The sequence below is a fragment of the Anas acuta genome, chromosome 3 (assembly GCF_963932015.1).
Source record: "Anas acuta chromosome 3, bAnaAcu1.1, whole genome shotgun sequence".
In the NCBI taxonomy this organism is placed as follows: Eukaryota; Metazoa; Chordata; class Aves; order Anseriformes; family Anatidae; genus Anas; species Anas acuta.
The window spans coordinates 61,322,633-61,344,056 of NC_088981.1; the positions used below are offsets into that span (position 1 = coordinate 61,322,633).

Below are 21,424 nucleotides of genomic sequence, written 5' to 3' on the forward strand. Positions count from 1 at the left end.
TAAACTTTACTATGAATTCCTCTTCTATTTTCTCTGTCCTTACAGTCTTCTCAGTTTTCTTCAAAAACTATGCACTGTGTTAGCAGAGCTTATTGTGTGTGTATAAGAATGGTTATGGAACATTATACAGCACTTTCCACCCCACTAGTGATTTTGCAGCAGCTTCATCAGGAAAACTCTACATCCCAGTGAATATACTTTACAAAGGTTTGAGTATAGCTTCCAATCCCAATGGCTTTCTATGTGACTTGACAGAACCTAACACACAATCACGTACTTTTATTTATACAAACTCTCTTGGAAGCAGAAATATTACTTAAACTGGAACATGCTGCCAGGAGCACAACCTTACGTTTGAAATACACATCAAATATTAACATGTGTTTATACTGTTAAATGCTGCATTTATTTCCTACCTTGTTCACTCTTTTCTGAAGAAACATGGTATTTTCCTGATATGAATATTTGATTGAAATTTTTCCTATTTTTTTGGACTTCTAAACATAAGATTAATTCAAATCAAGCTCATATACTTTATCTATAACTACATATCTCATAAAATCACATTTTACTTCAAATACTCATGTCCAGTGGATTGTTTTTCATCAGAAGCTGAATCATATAACTAATTTAACACAAGGATTTGTTTTTCATTCACTTAGAATGTGACTGCTTTCTACTGAAAATGAGCATCTTTTGTATTTAACAAGGGTCTGTATTTAACAGTATATTGTTAAATAACTGTATTTATTGTTAATACTGTATTTAACAGTAAAGCAGAATAATATTTTCCCAGTTCTTAAAATATGTTATCAGGTTGTTATTTGTCTTCAGATTGTTTCTATTTTAAAATTTAGCATTGTATGTAGAATTATTTAAAACCTTCAGTTTGTATGCTAAGGAGAAAAAGAATGGAATAACGTAATACTGTAATCTATTGATATTTTGCAATGTTAATCAACAGTATATTTCAACTAATAGGAGGATAAATGGGTAAATGGATGGGAAAGTTCATAGCAGAAAAATTAGTTTATCATTTCCAAACAGATGTTTACTGAAAGAAAAATAGCTGCTTTTAATCAGATAGATGACATTTTGCAGAGCTACAGATTCAAAGCTTGAAAGCAGGTGTGAATGTGTTTAATGTTTCTTAATCCAAATTGTTTATACAGTTTTAGAGCTATACCTTTTGGCAAGTCTTTTGCAAGGCGGATGGCATGCAATTTTTCTGCTTTTGCAACAGCTGATAGAGGAGTTATATTTCCTTGCCCTCCCTTTTCCTTGGCAAAAGACTTTCGCACAGTTCCTGTCTAGTTTTCAGCATACTCTTGGCTCTGCTGATTTGATACACGCTTTGTTTTCAAGCCTGGCATAAAAGAGAGTGGGATAAATGCCCTGCTAACCCTGTTCTGAGTCCTATTCTCAGTTCCATGGATAAAATACTGACACCTCTGAATGTTGACCTGTGAGATGCAGAGGGGAAGGTGGTGTCCAAATCCCAGTTACTGAGAGGTGAGTCAAAGATGCTAGAGAAACTTCACTCCAGTGCAGTAGCAGTTGCAAGACTTTCATGCACTTTGTTGAGTGTATCATTGAGGTTTGACATTTTGGCAGTTGATCTTCTAGTCCACACTCAGGCAAAAAGGCTGAATTTCCATCAAGAGAACGAAATTGAACGATTGAATAGAGTTTTATATATCATATATATAGAGTTTGTAAAAATAAATACACATATTTAGGTGTTAAATTTTATATTTGTTCTACTGGATTTAAGAAATTATGATTCTAGTTATTAGTCTGTGTTATGTTTAATCTGTATTAAATTTACTAGTGTTATTTTGAATACAGCATTTCTGTTACTCCCAGCCCTTGATATATATACAAGCTCTATAAAGATACAAAATCTGTTCCATTTCATTATAAACAGCAACATTTACAACATATTACACATCATTTCTGAGCCATGGCTCTTCTGCTTGCCAAAAGTATAAAAGCATGCATCAATCCTGACAGAACACAACTGTAGTTTCATTGGGGGATGATGCTGAAATCATAAACAGCAAGTGCACAGCTCAAGCAGTATGTGACTGGTTGCCAATTCCTGTGGTTAAATACCAGGACCAGATTTTAGTTCAGGACCATGCTTCTCCCTGTCATCCACCATTCCTCTTATTGTCCTAGGGCAAGGAAATTTATCCTGGACAGGAAGCACCCAGAAGTATACTGCAAAGTAACACCAGAAAATAAATAAATAAATAAATAACAAAAAACTATAAGAAAGAATGCTCATCTGAGCAGGGCAATGATTAGTCCCAAAGTTTGAAATATAAAGTAATGGATCACACAGTCTCTAATGAGGGGAAATTAAGCAGACAAAGAAAATGTGGCCTGACTAAGTGCTCACGACTGGGTTCCAAGTGGGCTAGCAGCAGCAGTGTTGCAAATATGCTTGAAAAGCATTAAGCATAACTGGCTGAGAGAAACATTGGAGAACAGAGATTATTGGATAATTATGTTGATTTGTACCAGGAAATAGCTTGTTTGCAGAACATTTCAGTAAATCATCCATTATGAATCTACAATTGTTGATAGTAAAGCATGTATGGAGATGAGAAGGGCCAATCTGTTCATCTGAAGCTTCAAATTTAAGAAGACTGAATTATTTCAGTCTATTTATTGCTGTTTTTTCATATGCATTTTCCCTGCTGAGAAGGTTTTAAACTAGTTTTTCCACCAAAGAGAAGGAAAAAAATAAACTGTCATTTACAGTAAAAACATGAAATTAGAGAGCATCTTGCAACTAGGTAAGATCCATTTCCAGTCTCATACCCAACCAGGAAACTTCAGCTACAAGTTCACAGCATCAGTGCAGCTTTGAAAATGGTCAGCCGTGAAGGTAAGCTTCCTTCTCTGCTCCCTTTGTTCTTCCATTTGGCACTATGGTGTTTGCCCTATACCAGGTTCTGGAGAGCACTGGCAGTGATCTTCTTCTGAGGTGCAATCTTGACTAAATTTCTCCCTTGGTTATGATCAACTCATATTACCTTTAGTAACTTTTAATGGCTTATTATTATTATTATTATTATTATTATTAACCATTCTGAAGCTGCAATTCAAATTTCATCCACTATAGAGTTAACTAAAAGCTATATTGGGACATCTGTTTAGGAAATTAATTTTCTCTGTTCTGTTGTAGATTTTTACCATGCAGTAACGCATATCATTTATCTCAGATATGGAGCATATCCTTAAATTAATGTGTTGTGAAAGAATGTCATACTTACAATCATTTTATTTTCTTAATATTAGCTTTCTAAGAGACTATTTCTCTGTTTTCACGTTCAGCTTGGCCAAAATGTACCTAAAACATACATGGAGTATGAACTAGACCTTACATAAAATTACTAACTATGCTGCCACCTAGTGAATCTGTACTGTCTCTGGTATTTTTTTTTGCTCATAAACAGATTTAGCTCCTTTTTTTGAGGGCAGAAAAGGCTTTGTCTTACATACTCCTTCATTAAAACAGAAAAAGTATGAAATGCATTAAAATATATTTTTTTTAAATGGTTCAAGATAGACACATACAAGTATTATAGAATGCTAGTGTGTTGAGTTTGGGCACTGACTAAATCATTAAATATTTTTTCCTGGATGATCATCATACAGAATCCAAAAAATCATTATTCTGAGGTCTAAGGTCACTGTAATGTAAGCATCTGTTTACAATCTTGATGTTCTTACTAATGGTTAAAACGTCACCATTTTACCCACTGTTCTGTGTTTGCTCCTACACAACTAAAATCAATGCGCTTGCCATTTACTTTAATTGAACAGGGTTTCTTCTGTCACTGCAAGACTTAATCCATATGTTTGCCAAACTGTTTTTAATAGAAATCATCTGTCCAACAAGAATATCAGCCCCTGTTTGCAAACATATTTTTAAGAAAGAAAGGCTGCTTGCATTTCATCTTAGAAAATCACACATTCAGTAAGCATGTTTGTTTTTTTTTTGCATGTTTTTCTGAGCAAAATGATTATTACTGAGAAATGACAGCAGCTAATCTACAGCGAAATCAATGCTTAGAAATAGCTATTAGCATTCAATAAGGAAACCCATGGTGTAACCCCTTGTCATCTAACATTTAGCGTCTTTCCCAGTTAAGTGAATAATTACATAGCACCTGTGCAATCTAAATGTCCTGCTGAAATACTATATGTCCTGAAATTCCTCATCCTATACACGTATTCTCCCTATACCTTATCAAAATAAACCTAAGAAAATGTAGAGAATGGGTGGATCATAAGTTGTATAACGCACATTTGTTTCACAGCCAATTTTCTTGTTTCCAGCCTGCATTCAGGGTTGCCTCTTTTTTTGTTCTTTGTCTCCATAAAATTGTGTTCCACTTTTGCAATGAGGAGTTAGCTCCAGCAGCTGAAGCTGGAGCTGACGTGTCCTGGAAGAGTCTCACACCAGGCTGCTCCACAATCTGGTAGTCCCACCACCCTCAGACTGCATAGAGTCTACATCCAGTTGTCTAGATAAGTCATTGCACTCTGTAGATCTGTATCTTTCATTTAATTAAGCATGATCAGAATGAAAAAGTAATAGGCCAAGTAGGCCTAAAACATGTGAGGTTATCTTAGTGGAGAATTGCTCTGTTACCTCAGTAAATCCAAAGAGCACTTGATTTTCCAGATTTGATGTAAAAGGGAGATCTTGAGCACTTGTAGTCTTTAAAGTACTTTGTGGTTAATTTTTGTAGAGCTGTTACTAATCATTATATCCTAGAATTCATCCTATTAAAAGTTTCAGCTCAAAAAGCTATTTTTCATCTCACCTCTGTTAAAAACAATAGCTGCAGTATTAAGAAATGTTGAAGAAAGGCTTTTGTGACAAAGACTGCTCTTTTCTAATCAAGGAAGCTAAAAACAGGTATAGGAGAATGAATAATTCTTATGTAGTTTGTCAAATATTTGGGAACCTTCAGTACATAATGTAAAGTCTTCTAGACCCGACACTTTCCAATAGGCAATTATCTGCTTTTATTTCTGGTAAGTCAGTAGTAGAATATAGTACGCAATCCTAAGTGTAGGATTGTATGACATCCCATGAAATAAGAAAGAAATAATATGAAGAAATGTTTTATAGTGATTCCATACAGTATGGCATTCATATCCTACTTCAGAGAGTAGGACCTCAGAGAGTAGGATTTGTACTTCAAATATTGGTTAATTAGCAGCAATAGCCAAGCAGAAAAGCAAAGCTACTCCACATTCACTGATAGCTCACTATGGGTTACTTGAGAATGCATCCACAGTAATGTTATTTTATTAACAGTAATGTCTTATACAGATACCTTTCGTGAGATGCAGCACTGCAGATGCATAATTTCTAAGGACATTTGGCACTTGGCCATGTAATCACTGTTTCCTTGAAATATATGTAATGATAAATAATGGTCATGTTCTAACAGAATCAAGCCTCACAAGATGCATAAAGTTGGTTGTCTACTTTAATCTTCCAAAAACTTTATCAAAATTGTATTTTAAAAATAAGAAAAGTGCTAGCTGTTCTAGAGGAGCATGATATGCAGGTCCTCCTCCAGAATCAACATTTGGGCAACACTAAATAGCCTAACAGTAGTAGCAGGTGATTACTGGAGGTACTGCAAGTATGAAGTCCTGAGGAAGATGAGCTTTGCCTGCATGAAATATTTGGATTGGCAGTGGTGAAGTTTCAGTGAGGATTTGATGGAGAGTCTAGTATAGAAGAGTGATATGCTTGCCACCTGAAGGTGCCAATCATAATTACCCAAACATGTAATGTAGGTGATATTTGCACAGATTCAAATGCTCCTCTAAATGAACGAAAAGAGAAAACAGTTAATAAGTGAGATTGCTTTCACCGTCACACAAACCTTACAGAAACATTTCCACACTAAAAATGCACAGAGTTGGATAAAATGCAGGAAAACTGAGGCAGAAATAATGCCAAAGCATATTACTGTTTCTGAACAGTCCTGCCAGGATCCTTAAAAGCAACTTTTGCCAGGAGTAGATCCAATGTTACCATTGTGAGATAATGAAAATGGAGGTCTTTTGGCCTTACACACACATCAGGGAGATATCATTGCAAATTTTCTCCCTGGTTGCACTTGAGAAATAAAAAGCCATGGCAGAAATCATCTTTGGCATAGCAGCTCAGATGTGGTATTATCTAACTGAAATGTCTAGGTGGGAGGATCTGTGGATAGCAAAACTTACATCTTACATGAGTAAGAGGTGCTCAGTGCCACATCAGATGGAGCCACATAAGGCAGAAGAACTGTTGCAAAGGAAAAAATGGGGGAGCATTACATGTTTTCCAGAAGGTTCTCAGACTATTCACAATTTACACAAATTACATTTCTCCCATGCCTAATTGTGTACCTTTCTGTCCAATCTCCTCGAACATTGCACATAGCCAGCAACATGGCCATGTTGCCTTTTTGTTCTTCTCTTCCCTGTCCCATCAGCCACTTCTGTGCTATTTGCTCACCAAATATTCCTCTTTTTACATTCTTCTCCTATAATTTTGCTAGATGCTGGATGCAAAAGGTCATTTTATCACAATGGATGGGCAGTAAGGTGTGAGAGAGTAGCATTTAGCAGCTATATTTTTATACCTCTGCAGGCAGTCCTTATGTCAGAAGAGACGTCACTGATCGAGAATCAGAACAGATGCCTATTTTAAAAGTCCTAAAAGGAGCACAGCAAGGTATGCTCTGACATAATTCACCAGAATGGTCCCACCTGATGTCCTTCAGGAATAAAAGGCCAGAGATACCTATTCTGAAATGAAAAACAGAGAGGCTCTCCTTCTGATGCCAGATCTACAACAGAGTACTTTTATGCAAAAAGTTCCATTTTGTACCCCCTGCAGGCATGCACAAGGTTTGCAGTGAGATGAATGGAGTTAAAACAACTTTTGAAAATCTTAGAGTGTGCAATGACCTGAGCCTGTTATCTTACCAATGCCCTATTACTTTTGCTCACCTATGCTATGCATTCAACAAGCAGAACTGCAGAAATGTTTAGTTTTGTATGAGACACCACCACCCTCCACATTAACACAAAGCCATCCAGTTGTCCTTAAAGATAATATTATTATAGTATACTACAAAGACTATACACCATACTATTTCATAGAACTTTACAATGTACTCTGTAACTTTCTACGTAGTCTTAAAACAGCACTGACCGAGTTTTAAGGAAAATACTGTAACTACTATAACTCAAAATTTGTAGTGTACTTACTTGCAGACAGGAAGAGGAGGTCACTATTCTGAAGACAGGACAACCATACACCAGCTCCCCGTAAGCATGAAAAGTGTAGAACAAGAAATAAATGCTTTCTGAATGGTGACCTGTTTAGGTACAGAAAATCTTTAAATGCACAGACAACACTGATTCTTCCCTTGACATTATTTCAGATGCCAGTGAAAAAGACCTCCTGTCTATCATAGAAAATTAAACAAAGTATTTACAACAAAAACAAATCTGACCACTGAAAAGAAAGATTCCCATACCAAAAAGAAGGAGTTCCATCCAGAAATTTGGCAGACCAAGGATTCCCATCAATAGCCTTCTCTTTCCATAATATGGAGGCTCAGGTTTTCAGCTGACCATTATCAGACTCCATGCTGATCCTGGAATTACCTCTGTTCTGCAGTATCTTATTACTCTTCTCCAAACCACAAGCAGGCAGAAGCATCTGTGACAAATACTGCCTAGTCCAGCCCCACATAATAACCAAAGAACTGATGTTGGAGGGCCACTTTTTTCTTTTGATACTTGGAAGATTGTATTGGAATTTCTCTTGTGGTTTCACACTGCAGGACAGACATGACTTGCTTAAGTGAACACCGTAGGTGACAGCTTTGTAAAGGCCTTTGCTATGAAGTTTGTTCAAAAGAATAAATGATAACCTCTTCCCAGAAGACAAGGAGACCGGTGGTGTATTGCTCTATATAAACTGTGCTACCTGTCCAATTGATATACCCTCAAATTCAGAGTGCTTTCAACTTCAGAAAGAGCTCTCCTGCAGCAGCTGATATCTAACCAGCCCTGACACAGCAGAGGTCATGTGGACAAACCAACCACCAAGTCATGTGAGGACACAAGGCTGGAATATTGCCAAAATGGTAAGCACTGCAAATGAATGTTAAGTGCATATGAACTAAATGTACTGTGAAGTTGATATTCCTTCAGACAAAGGTCGCAGAATCTGTACTTCCTTGCCAGATGCTGAGAAAAGGGTGATATGAGTAGTGAGCAGAATCAGAGCTTGGTACACCCAAGCACACTGCTCCAAGCCTGTTTAAACTGATCTAATTCCGGATTACCATAGCCGTTCCATCCCAACATCAGCTCTACACCTCATAAAACTACATGTTAAACTCATTCAAAAGCGGCATTTAAAATAATAATAATAATAATAATAATCACTTTCTTGCTACATTTGTTTCAGCTGTATCAGGTGTCTGAAAAGATTCATGACATGCTTACAAGAGGGTAAGTGCTCTCACAAGGGAGGGAGAAGACACAGCATGGACAGTGGGAAGAAAAATATCCACGCATTGATCAGTTTAGGCTACCACAGCTCCTGTTGCTTGAATACTTTCATGCTAATGTACCCTAGAAAGAAAGTTGTGTGTATTTATCAATTTTATTTTCCTCCATAATATATTAATTTGAAAGCAAACAAACAAACAACAACAAAAAAGAATACCTTGCAAGTTGTGCAAGTTGTTTGCAGCTATTGACCAATGATTATACAGTTTACTTAAGAAAGGATTGTGATCACTGGTGTTATTCTTTGTAAATTTGTCAAGTTGAAATGGAAGCAACATCATTTGACACCATCACCATACTTTAAAAACTATATAAACTTAACAGCGCCACAGAAGTAGAGGGTTTGTATTATCAAAAAGATCTTTAAGGGTATACTTAGCAGAAAGCTTATAAACACTGGATCTTGTGGCTTGGGCTTTGTTTTTTAATAAAAAAAAATATTTTCTTCCTGATATGTGTTACAATTTTCTCTGTTCATCCTGCCCTATACAACTGTAAATTTAATTGTACCATATGAGATCAAAAGTCTTCAACACTAACATCTGCTCTGCCCAGAAGAATAGAACTTCATAGGTTAAAGGAAAACCATGAAAATTGCTTAAAAATATCATAGCTGATATGTTAAAAAGCAGAATTTTCCAAGTTGTGGCACCAAAGGATATATTTCAATGGTTAATATTTTGTAACAGTTTTTTAGTTTGGACAAGAGTCTAGTAAGAAATGCAGGCTGTGAAACTTGTTAATAAACTCAGAAGAATGATAAATTTTCTATGAATCCATGTGGTAAATTTAGAAACCTGTTTGTAGTAAAATGTGTATAAAAGTGGTATAGCTATGGTTGTTACCATCAAAATAAAGTTTTTTACAAAGGCAAAGAAAAGAATAAACTTTTGGTTTAATCACCTACCCTTCTAGTATCACCATACTGGTTATGTTTGACTTGAGAGAGTATACTATATGCAAGCTGAAACATCAAGGCTTAACCAGCTTTTTATGTGATGATTTTTGCTTTAAAATTAGTAATAAATTCTTTAATATGTATGTGTTCAGAGGACTACTACCAACATTAGCTACACTACCAGCAGAAATAGTAAAGGGAAAAACAAACAGATAAAAAACCAAAACCACCACCACCAACATAAAAAAAAAAAAAAAAAAAACACAGAGGTTCATAAGCAATTTACAACTTTTCCAACTTAGGCATTTAGTTACTGAAATGGAAAAAACATCTTAAATACAAAGACTATCATCCTGCCAAATTTCAGATCAACTTTTAATGTCTACTTCTTCAGAAGTCCGTTTTTAAATGTAATCCCTCATCTGATTTTAACATAAAGACTGAGGATTGACACTGTATACATTCATTTTTTTCCAGGTATAGAACTTTTGGTATAGGTTTGTGAAATGTTAATTAAATATGCTATCCTTGGGTTGAATGTGTGCCACAAATTTTGAAACTAGTAACTCAAAGCCATAAAAATCCAGGAGCATTGGGAAATTTGATCAAGTAACAGCAAATTGTTTTGAGTGAAGCTGATGTCTTAGAATGCATATAAATAAATAAATGAATAATAGCAACCCATTGAGATTATAGCAGAACAGCTAATGCATAATTTTGCATGGAATTAGGAAAATGTCAGTCATAGAAAGGATTACTGGCAAGTATCCTGCATTCAAAGCTTTATCAAGTTGACAGATGGCTTAGTTAACATTTTCTTTTACCAGTCTACTGGACCCGTTCCCATGACCCACCAGTAGTATGTTATGAATAAATGTAACTAAAATTGTTGTTTCAGATATAGCTTTAGCTGTAACTACTGACTGTAGAGCTAATCTCCATTCTTTCAAGCAAAGGCTTATACTCCTTTTATTGTAGGAATGTAACATAAAAGGAAGTTCTCATCTGTGAATATTTAATTAATTTGTATTTTAAAAAGTAGATCTTCCCACTTACCCGGTAAGATAACTATCAGGGCAATGAACCCCTTGGATACACTTTATTCTACTGAAAGACTAGTTTTGCTCTGATGCAGATTATATTAGTATGGGATGGAATTTTCAAACAAAAATAAGGGTGAAAGTCTATTCACACAGAAATGCCACTATCAATATCCATGCTTTCACACCAAGGTGAATTGCTTCACTATCACTACAAGGTGTTACACATTTAACTCCTAGACAAAGTATTGTAGCATAAAATCTTTAGTTGAGATAAATATCCAGGTTTCCTATAGAGTGAATAAACCATGTTGGGTATCAATGGGATCCCCATAGACTGTTATCCACAAGCTTAAAGCTAGCTTCACAATGCTTGCTCAGGGATAGGTGATCAGAATATCACCTCTGGCCCAATCTCTTTTATGGTAGAGCCTCCCCTCCCCTCCCCTCCCCTCCCCTCCCCTCCCCTCCCCTCCCCTCCCCTCCCCTAGAATTCAAATTCTCTGTAATATATTTTATGTAATAAAATATAGCACATAAATATAATATTGTATTGAGTAAGAAAGGTTTGTTTACACATAGTACATGAGTTAGCATAACACAGTTCTTTGCTTTCGTCTTTAACACAGGTTTGTCTGAAACCTGGAAAGCACAACATTCAACAAGAGCTGAATATAAAGTATTCGTGCTAATTGACAATGACATTAACATGGAAAACTTCACTGCAGCAATTACACATTCTATTTTAAACAATATTTGTAAAGTAAAGGGTGATTTTCTGCCAGGAGAAAATCCAGCAGGTAGGTACAGGAAGCTAGTTTATTTTCTTGTGCAGAAATCTGTGGTGCCCAGCAGTTTATTATCTCTGTCACTTTCAAAAGATATAAGGATGGCCTTCAACCATATAATATCAGAACCAGAGAAAACAGCTAACAGGAATACACTATCTATAAAAACTGCAATAAAAAACCTGTTTTGTTACCACCTGCTTATGTTGAATATGGCTGTTAGCTCCAACAGTGTTCTGTGATACTTTTTATTGTGTTGAAATTCTATAAAATTTGATCATTGCTTGGTCAAAGCTAACAATACATTTAAGACATGCTTGGCACAAATGAACACATTAACATCCTTGGCTATACCACAATTATTTTTAAAAGTTCTGTTCTGCATTGTTTGTGTAGTTTTAAAATATTTGAAGCTGTTCTAGTTCCTATTGTCCCCAGCCAGCAGCATTTTGTTTGTGCTATTTCAGCCCATGTACCAAGCCAAATTTCACATTTCCAGTCATCCAAAACTCTCTTTGAATTCAGTTCTTTTACTCTATCCTTCCAAATAGTGTATGATAGCGAATCATTTCCAAAAACTCTTATTGTAAATATGATTGTGTAACAATATTACATATACAAGTATGGGCAGCTGGATGGATTTTTAGGGGTCTCTTTTCTGAAATTTGTTGTCTGTACAGAAAAGAATACTGAGTTTGTTGTGAAACCCGGTTCTTAAACTAAACCAGTTTATAGCTCAGTATTTTAAAGAATTAGCTGAAGAATTAACAGTGGCTTGCATTCAGAATTTACCACCCTATCAGGGACATACATTACAGAAAACTGATGAAAAGCTGTTAATCTCTTTGGAGTAGTTTGGTGTAATTCTTTAATGTCAAGAGATCCTGAGAGTCAAAGTCTGGAATGTAGATAATTATTTCCTCTCAGTAAAACTGGATTTGCACAGCTTTGCAAAACATAATTGAAAATATACCTAATATCTGCTAGCATTTATAAAAATTATAGAATGTGATAGAAATATTGCTGTACAGTAGCATTTGAAACTTCATTTAGCAATCAATCACTGTGCTATCCTTTGATTACCTTAATTACACTTCTTAATTACATAAGTAGTAAGTCAGCATTGATTATTTTAAGCACTTTAAGATATAGCTCAGTTATTTCATAAAATCTTAGATTGTAAGGATATGTTCAAGCATCTAATCTCAACATATGTTACTCAGTGGCAAGTAAGAATACACACATCCTTTAGTTGACATAGGAAAAGTCAATGCAAAAGACAAAGCAATCCTAATGTTGCTACATTTTCCATGTACAAACAAGAAGCCACAAATAATTTCTATAAGCTGTCTGGAGATGGCTTGTGTAGCTGTGCTTTCCCCACCACCTCCCTGGTCCATGCAAGCCAGAAGGATGATGGCGTTGCTGAACCATGGCATAAGTGGGCCACACTGAATGAATGAAGAGCAGTCCACAAACATTTCCTGCAGAGAAGGAAATGTTCCCTTTGTACAGCCATAGAGAACCTGTTCCCTGCTGTGCCCTAGATACTGCCTTACACTGGCTGGACAGGCACAGGGCTACGATGGGGCATCTGAGCTCCAGCACCCCATGCTGTGGCTGGAGGACTCAAAATTTTGTGGATGTTGTTAAAAGATCCTAAACTTACAAGTACATTTAGGCAAGAAGACATGGAAAAAGAAACATCTGTCTGCACTTACAAGGAATACAAGATTTGCAAGTGTAATGTGAGAAATTCCAAATACCGGCAGACTTAAAGAGTTCAGGTTGCCTAGTAATGCTGATTTCCACCTCCTCCCCTCACCTATTGTTAAGGACTATCTCATCTACATCAAAATGGTAATGAAACTTCTTTGTACACCTTTAGCATATCAGTAGAGAGTCCAACAGTTTAGGTTAAACTAACAAAGAGGATTTAAGCCCTGATTTTTGTTTAAGTAGCCAAGGGACATGAACGCATTGTCTTCCATTGACTGTCCTAGACTGGAAAGCAATGCGCTTCCAAGCTGCGGTAAAATACAGCTGAAGCATTGAATCCCACTAATGCTGCAAATATGTAAATGTAGCCCCAACAACTCACTTCAGGCCTAAAGACCGAATTTGTTCTGATGAACACATGAATGGCCTAAAGACTGAATGTGTTCTGATGAATGTGAATCTGATGAACACTCTGTTTTCAGAAGACTAAGTCTGAGCAAACAGCAGCAGCCACCCTCAGAACAGTAGGGAAACCCTGATACCAGCCCAGGACTGCTGGAGGAGCCAGACATCAATGTGACGAAACCAAATATCCAGAGGATTCCAGAAGAAGCAGGCTCTAGCCTTAAGGAAGGTCAGCTTTTCCTCATTCCACCCTTACCAATGTGATTTGTAACAATTGATGCAAATACAGAGATTTGGGTGACTGTATATATGATCAAGATTTACCCACTTGGCATGCAAAGCTTTGTTCAGTCATTATAAAACAGCTGTGGTGATTTAGGGTATCATGCCCACTGTGCCAATGATTACCTACTGCATAACTAAACTGATATATGGGAGTACTGAAACAACTTGGGTTTAACATCTTTCCTGCCAAGAAACAATAAGCAGCTTCACATCAGGGCAGCTCCTTCCCAAATGACTGTTTGTCTACATCCTTATTTAAATCCAGCAGTAGTTCAATAGATAGTTTAAGGCAACGCTGCTATCAAAATGAAGAAATCCTCCCACATGACCCCCTGCTAACTCACTGCCATCTTTGTGTCACCACCTCCCTTTGATCAGCACAGGTAATTCATGGGACTACAATGAACCTGATGGGGGACCAGTCTTCTTCAGCCTTCCTCTCATTTTTCACATGTGTTTGTCTGCTGATGGGTCTCATAGGACCACAGAGCACTTGTGCTGGCAGGAGGGATGGGGACAGTGAAAGGTCTCATGGGGCAGCAGAGGAGACAGTTGTGGCACCTTTCAGTGGCAGTGGCTTGGTTCTCAACAGCTCCCCAATGCTTACATGAGCTGAGCAGCTGAGCATCCAGATAGGAGCCACCTGGCAAAGGGGTAGAAGTGGATTTGTTCTTTAATATAACGAGAAAAAGGGAAGAAGGATTTTTTTTTATTTTTTTATCATTACATGTATTAGTATAAAGTTTTGGACCAAAAAAAGTGCATCTTTGAAAGCTTTTTGATTCTACACCTGGTTTCCACATCACAGTGTCTCTCATAAATGCAGTTTTCAGTATTCACCTGGGCTGTATTACACAGATAGTTTAATAACATCTTACGCTATATCCCTGAATAGCAACATACCTAGTAGCAAATATGGTAAAACATAGCAGTAACAAATCCTAGGCGGTTTACTTACTTACATAAAGTTAATACAGTATTTTTAATGAGATCTTCTGTGTTCTAGCAAATGTTTTTTCTGCTCTTTTATTCAAATAGGAAAAAAGTAGCTTTTCTTAGCTACCTCTTTCGTGGCTTTTCTTGCATTCAGATCACAAATGCTATTTTTTTATGGTATTCTTAAATATGTATTTGAGCCTATATATCTACTTTTATACTACTGTATCTATAAAGGCTTATTAATATGTCTTTCTGGCAATTTAATACACTGTTTCTGTGTGAGTTGTCTGTAGTCTTTTGGTATGATCTCAAGGATAATGCAAATGGAAAAATGACTGGGAATATCAATGCAACATTATTGGAAAGAAAAAAAGATTTCAAAACAGAATTGTTCTGGTTTCTGAAAGAGAAAGATGAAATACAGATGAACACGACAACATCTACCTTATGACAAAGATACCCTGTACTTTTTGCTGGATAGAAAAGTGCCTGGGAACGGGAGAAGAATGTTATGGTTTTTTGTTTGTTTTGTTGTTTGTTTGTTTGTTTGTTTTTCTGATTCTGTCTTTTTATTTTATTATATATATTTTTAAATTTCCTGGTTTTGTTAAAGCCAGACAATGTGTAAAAAAACTTTGTATAGAAAATAAAAAATAAAACGGGAGATCTTGATATATATCTCTTCTCTGTGACTGCTGAGTCATTTGAACATGGCTGTTTTAGAGATCAGAGTAAGCAGCCAATCAAATTTAGTACAAATTTAGTAAAAGCTTTTTCTCCATATTAACACCGTGGTTAAAAAAAAAAAAAAAAAAAAAAAGAGAGAGAGAGAAGAAATAAATGAATGTCAATCATTTTTAGAACTGGAAATGTGAAAGCTACTCATCTAAATATTGGTATGCCAGTATATCTGCTAACATTGCATTATTTCATATTTTATATTTTCGAGATCAAAGGTGTTTTTATTTTATTTTATTTTATTTTATTTTATTTTATTTTGGCCAGTGTTTATAACCAAATTCTTGTAATGTGTGCTGCTGTTTGGAATATTCATTTGCTTAAAATTAATAGCATTTTAACAGTAAAATGATGTTATGACATTAACACTCTACTTAAGACACATTCAGAAGAATTTCACACCTCTTTTGGTGTTGTATTGCTTCAGTCTGACTGTCTGCAATGCAAACAAGACCTACAAGTCCTCTTTTCTGAGTGAAAAGAATTATTTATAAAATGCGTAGGTTTAAGAGGCACAGAATGAGTGAAACAAAGCTAAATCAGTGAGCTCTTACTTTTTTCCCACATATATTGTAAATGCCTGAGACTGAATCACAAAGCTGATTTCCTTTAGCTGTTTTGAAAAACGGGTTTATCTTCATTAGTTCACCCTACAAGTATAACAAGAACGTTTGGGGCTGTTCTGAAGGCACTGCTTCTACCAAGCCCCAGCCTGGAATGTGGCATTGACCTTCCCTTGAGATTCCCACCTCAGGAACTTCTGCTGGAGAAGGCTTGTATGGTGGGCTCAGACCTTTCCTGACACCCTCTCCCCCACCCATTCGTTAAGGCCTAACAGCCTGAAGGTGTAAGGTGTATTCCCAAATCCCAGTTCTGCCTAGTCTGAAGCGGGAATTTGAACATCCATATTCTATGTGCTAACTAAGGGGCCTCCAGGCAAACCAAAGTGAATCTCTCAAACTCAGGAGCTCCACCTTACATAAATAATTCAGGGATCCTGAACAGTGTGGATTGCAGCTATTAACTGGAGTGTTGGCTAACTAATTGACAGTCCAACCACACAATTTCAGTATATCTGTAGAGTGGGAAAGTTAAACCACTGACACTGGAAAAAATTATTGTACATGTATAGATCCTTATGTGTGATATTTTGTTTGTTTTGTTTTTGTTTTTGAGGCATCATAAATTATCTGTAGCTGAAAAAGTGACAACAATCAGGATGAAACAGTCCTCTGAAGAAGCCTTGCGAATCCTTTTACTTATATTCTTGTTACTCTGCCACAACCAAAGCAGAAATATGAGATTACAGATGTTCTAACTTCCCAGCTCCCTCTTTCCACGATGCAGACAGAGATGATTGATTATCTTCCCATTGGTGGTTTCAGCTAAAGTTCTCGTAATAGATGTGGAGTGTTTACATGGCTTCATCTGGACGTGATGAAACAGTAACACAAAGGCAGTGGGCAGTAATGACTAGTTTGGTCAGGTAATACTGTTAATTGTAAGGGCTACTACACAAAGAAATGGGCTGCATATGCCCTAAACATCAATTAAACAAGCAAATGTAATAGGTTGCTTAGTACTTTAGAACGCTCTGTACAAAAAGATTTTGTGCCAACGAGTGTCAAATTAGTTAAGCTACTGTTTCTGCTGTGCAAAAGAGGCCTATGAGACAACCTGTTTTATTTTTACCATCTAGCGCAATCATACCCACCTCAAGTGTCTTAATATGTGAGCACTATTCCTTGACACAGTCTATGACTGAATGAATCAGTCATAGGAATTAATAGTATAAAACAGCAACAACAAAAAAGTGCATCATGAAATGTGTTGAAACCCAGTTATTCATCATTGTCTCCGTGTTCATATGATAGATAAACTGGAGGTGGAGTGCTGTCAGCAGTTAGTAATCATGCAATCCAGCAATCCTCAATTATACTAAAATAGCAAACCAGAGGTACCAGGAGGCGATGTGCATGGCTGAGTGCTGCAACTCTGCTCTCAGACTCAGTGACTCCTAAAAGAACTCATTAAAACTGGTGTAGAAGGCAGCTTACGGGGGTTCTTAAAACCTTTTTCCTGCTCCTTGCCACCCTCCTATGTGTGGTGAGGAGACACAGACAGCTGCCTCCCCTGCAGCCAATTAAACCAGAGTGTAGCATTTTTTCCATGTATGTAGTGGTCGCCTGTAAGGGACCTCTGGACAGATTGTCACTGACCAGCCTATTCTGTGGTGTGTAGTTACCTGTTTTTACTGCTGTTTGTTCAGCTTCAGGGGTCTCTTGCATGTCTTAACCTTGACTTTCACTTCTTCTCTACCTTCTGATTCATTCAACTGATCAAATGACAGGAGAACTCAAAAACTTTGTTAGGGTTCATTTTCTTTGCTGCCTGGTAAACATCTCTGGATGTATCTAGCAGTTATTTTTAAATTTAGTTGGCTATCTCAGAAATGTGGCCATTCCAGATGAATAGGGGAGACCCTTTGCAGTGAAACATCAAATCCTGAATTTGGACATGATGGACATACGGTGTGATAAAATCTTGCATTGATGTAAGACTTGTTCAAAAGAGATGTGCAACTGCTTTTTGCTTTGAATTGGGGAGCGCAGTGCAAGTAAGGAGTTTTGAGAGATGAATCCTATATATATATATTTTTTTACTTAAAAAATGTATGTCAGCTGTATTGGTGCATTGCTTCACTGTTTAAACATAGCTGAAAAATCTCACTGACTGGAGGGTGTAACAGAATAAGAACAAGTAAAACGTGAACAAAGTTCAAGTGATATGCTTTATAACATCTCATCTGTATCAAATGCAAAAGTGTTGCACAGATTGCTGAGAAACCACGTGTACCTCTTCCCCATGGGAGTCCCAGCTCATGTCATGGTTCAACTACTCAGACTCCATAAGGATATACATCATTTTCTGGACGTGATTGTGACTGACCAAACCCTTGGGGGCAGAACGTGCCTCTCTGAATAACCTCCTGGCCTTGGTTTTAGATAACAGCTAGCAAGAGTGGAATGGGTCAGCTGGCACTGGAGGTGTTTCTCCCTCAGTTTGTTACAGGAGAGTAAATTTGTCAGTGAGCTGGACCAGCACAGGTCATTGTGCGAGTGAATGGGCCATTTAACCCAACCCAGAGTATAACAGAAGAACGACTAGCAAGAGGATTTTGAGGAGAGCAAACAGCTTGAGCTGGCTTCAGCCCATGTCTTCCTTCCCAATGACTGGGAACAGAGACCAGCAGTGGGAATCAGATTTGCACTCTGATCCTACTCTATGTGGCAATTGTTATATTGTGCTTGCAAAGTGATTTCAGTACACTGCTATATCACTTTTCTAAATCACAATCCTGCATGACATCAAATATATCCCAATAAATAAATCTGCCCTTAAACATGATGCCCTCCTCTCCTGGAATATAATATGGAGCCTGGTCAGAGAGCATTGCCCTTGGACAGCTACTGCACTGCCTAAAGGGATTTCTCTATCTAACCTTTAGGAACAAAAGAGAACAGCTTTGTCAAATATTAGCACCTTTGAGGATCTGCCAGATGAAATACTGATAGCACTGCTAACCATTTTTCATCAGAATAGTCCTGGTAAACATTACTTTCAGCTAACTTTAACCATTTTGTGGTAAGGCCACTGTGACTGACTGCCAGTTCAATTCTCTCAACTGGTTCATGATTCTAAAACAAGAGAAAATAATGGGTCGGCCTCCTTATGAATATTTTATGTCTGCTATTCACAGTTTGGGATGCAGGCCTAATTTTACAGATCAATGCTCCATTAAGATAGAAACCTTCATTGTTGTAATGCACTGTTTGCCTATTCACCTTCTAGATGAATTCAGGGATATGTTTCCGAGCATTTATTTTCACCCAGCTGCCTGAAGCAGTTTCCATGTACTTAAGACATTCAGCCTGATTTTTTTTTCTGTTATATATGCGATTTCATCTTTGTGGTTCATGAATTTTTAACCTTTACTTGATTTTACCCTGTTCTCCATATCTGGTAACCTTGTATTTCTAATTTGGTGCAGTTTTTTAAAAAGTTGAACAAAAGGGTTTTGATGTTGCAGTGGCTTAACTTCCAAAAGTTGTGCTCATAAAAACAATAAAATATTTTTCTTTTATAACTAACTGGCTTATGCAGTGTTTCCAACAACATCAAGGACAGGGTCTCATCTGTAAGAACGTTAAATCACCTTAAAACAAGCCAAATTAACTTCCTTTTATTGCTTTCAATTTGCCAAATAACTTGTACATCTCTAACAGAGAGAAGAACTTGGTAATTGGGTTGAATCTTGTCGCTGAAGTGTTACAACTCATTTTTTCCAGTAGCACTGTAGATAGTACAGATCAAATTAAAGTTTATATAGTAAAAACTTGAATACTAGAAACGTAATATTTTATCGGAAGGAAATAGCTGCTTTTTTTGATGGTATTCTTCAGAGCTAATTCCCGCAGGAAAGGGATTTGTCAGCTCAACGGGCAGACAAGGCCAATGGTCTTCATATTCCTCTTAACTCTGATCAAGGTTTCAAAGGGCTACGTGGCTTTTTCCCCTTTATCTAAATCTGAGTTATGGTTGTGCAAGTTTTCTACCTAGATTTCTCAAATAACTGCACTGTTAGTTGATAAAAGTTTTCTCTTGTGTCTGCTCTACATGTGTTTGTCTCCTGATCTTGCAGCTGCCTGTGCCTTACTCTACAGTAGCAATGAGATGAGAACTGAAACATGCAGTTCAAGATTTACCCCTCCCTCCCTTCACATTGCTTCATTCAGCCATTTCTGTGAACATTCAATGGGATACTTTTGCTACCATCTACCAGATAAATGTCAGCAAGAAGTTGTTGCCATTTTCTTTTTTGAGAAGAGTGACAGAGGTGTTCTGCTAGAATATTTCTCTTCATATTATTGAAAGGGTTGGTGGATAACTGATGTTCTGCTGACAATTTTTTTATGATGACACAGCACTGTATCCAGGATGACACATGCTGTCTTCTACAAAGTAGCTTGGATATTTTTAATTATTTAAAAAATAGTTTGGGAGCAAGCTGAAGGAAAATATTCAGTCCCTGTAATGCATACAAAGATAAAAGTGAATTATGATACAATTCAAAACTGTACACAGGGAACACCTTAGTTGTATCTATGGTATGCATCAACTCCTAATCTTCACACCTGCAAGATTCACACATCGAGACCTGGGCCTGTACAAAATGTGCCACATAGCTATGATATAGATGTGTACTTATCACATTCCTCACCGTTGTACTAAAATGTACTAAAATCTGAATTCTGACCTCACTGACAGCCATGTAGAGGTCTGTTAAAGGCAGTCTGTGATGCCACAGACTCTTTCTTACAAGTGAATGTGTAAAGTAGATATAACTCTTCTAGCCTAAAATGTTTTGACATAAGTTCATTTGTTTAGAAGTGCCACTTCACAGTGTTGATAGCTCATTATACCTGCTATTGAAACAAGCTGCATGGTAAATGAGTGCACACACATTAAGGAACTGCTGCCAGCAGCGTGCTGGTCAGGAACCTCCTTTCTCTTTACCATTTAGACAATAAAATCCAAAACAGCAGACACCTATACCAGAGGTCTTCAGCTTTACTTTTCATTAACCAGGTCTGGTTAAGTCCTAATAGTAGACATTTGCTCTAGGTATTTGAAATGGCTCACAGGGATTGGCTGTGTTTATTAACATGCAAGGATCGCTCACACTTATTACTGTTCTGAATTTGACTTCAAGTCATGCTCATGCTGTAAATTGCTAAGATGTCTTTAAAATGTTTCTCTTATTGTTTCTTGTTTTGTTCTGACTTGTATGAGTTGACTGAAGATAAACGTGTGTTCTTGTGTTTTACAGGGAGCCCTTCACCAGATTGCCTTTTGATGTTACTGTAATAAGTAGAATTATTAATAAAGACAAATATCAGCTTTCATGCTCTTTTTTTTTTTTGGTTCCTTCC

The 21,424-nt window shown here is 36.9% G+C and overlaps 1 long non-coding RNA gene across 1 annotated transcript; it reads left to right on the forward strand.

Annotated features, from left to right (window-relative positions):
• The first annotated feature begins 2,585 nt into the window (after nt 1–2,585).
• Nucleotides 2,586–8,762, forward strand: LOC137853020 (uncharacterized). The gene is made up of 3 exons (XR_011094163.1): nt 2,586–2,896; nt 6,680–8,189; nt 8,516–8,762. It is a non-coding gene; the product is annotated as an uncharacterized lncRNA (long non-coding RNA).
• Nucleotides 8,763–21,424: the final 12,662 nt, after the last annotated feature.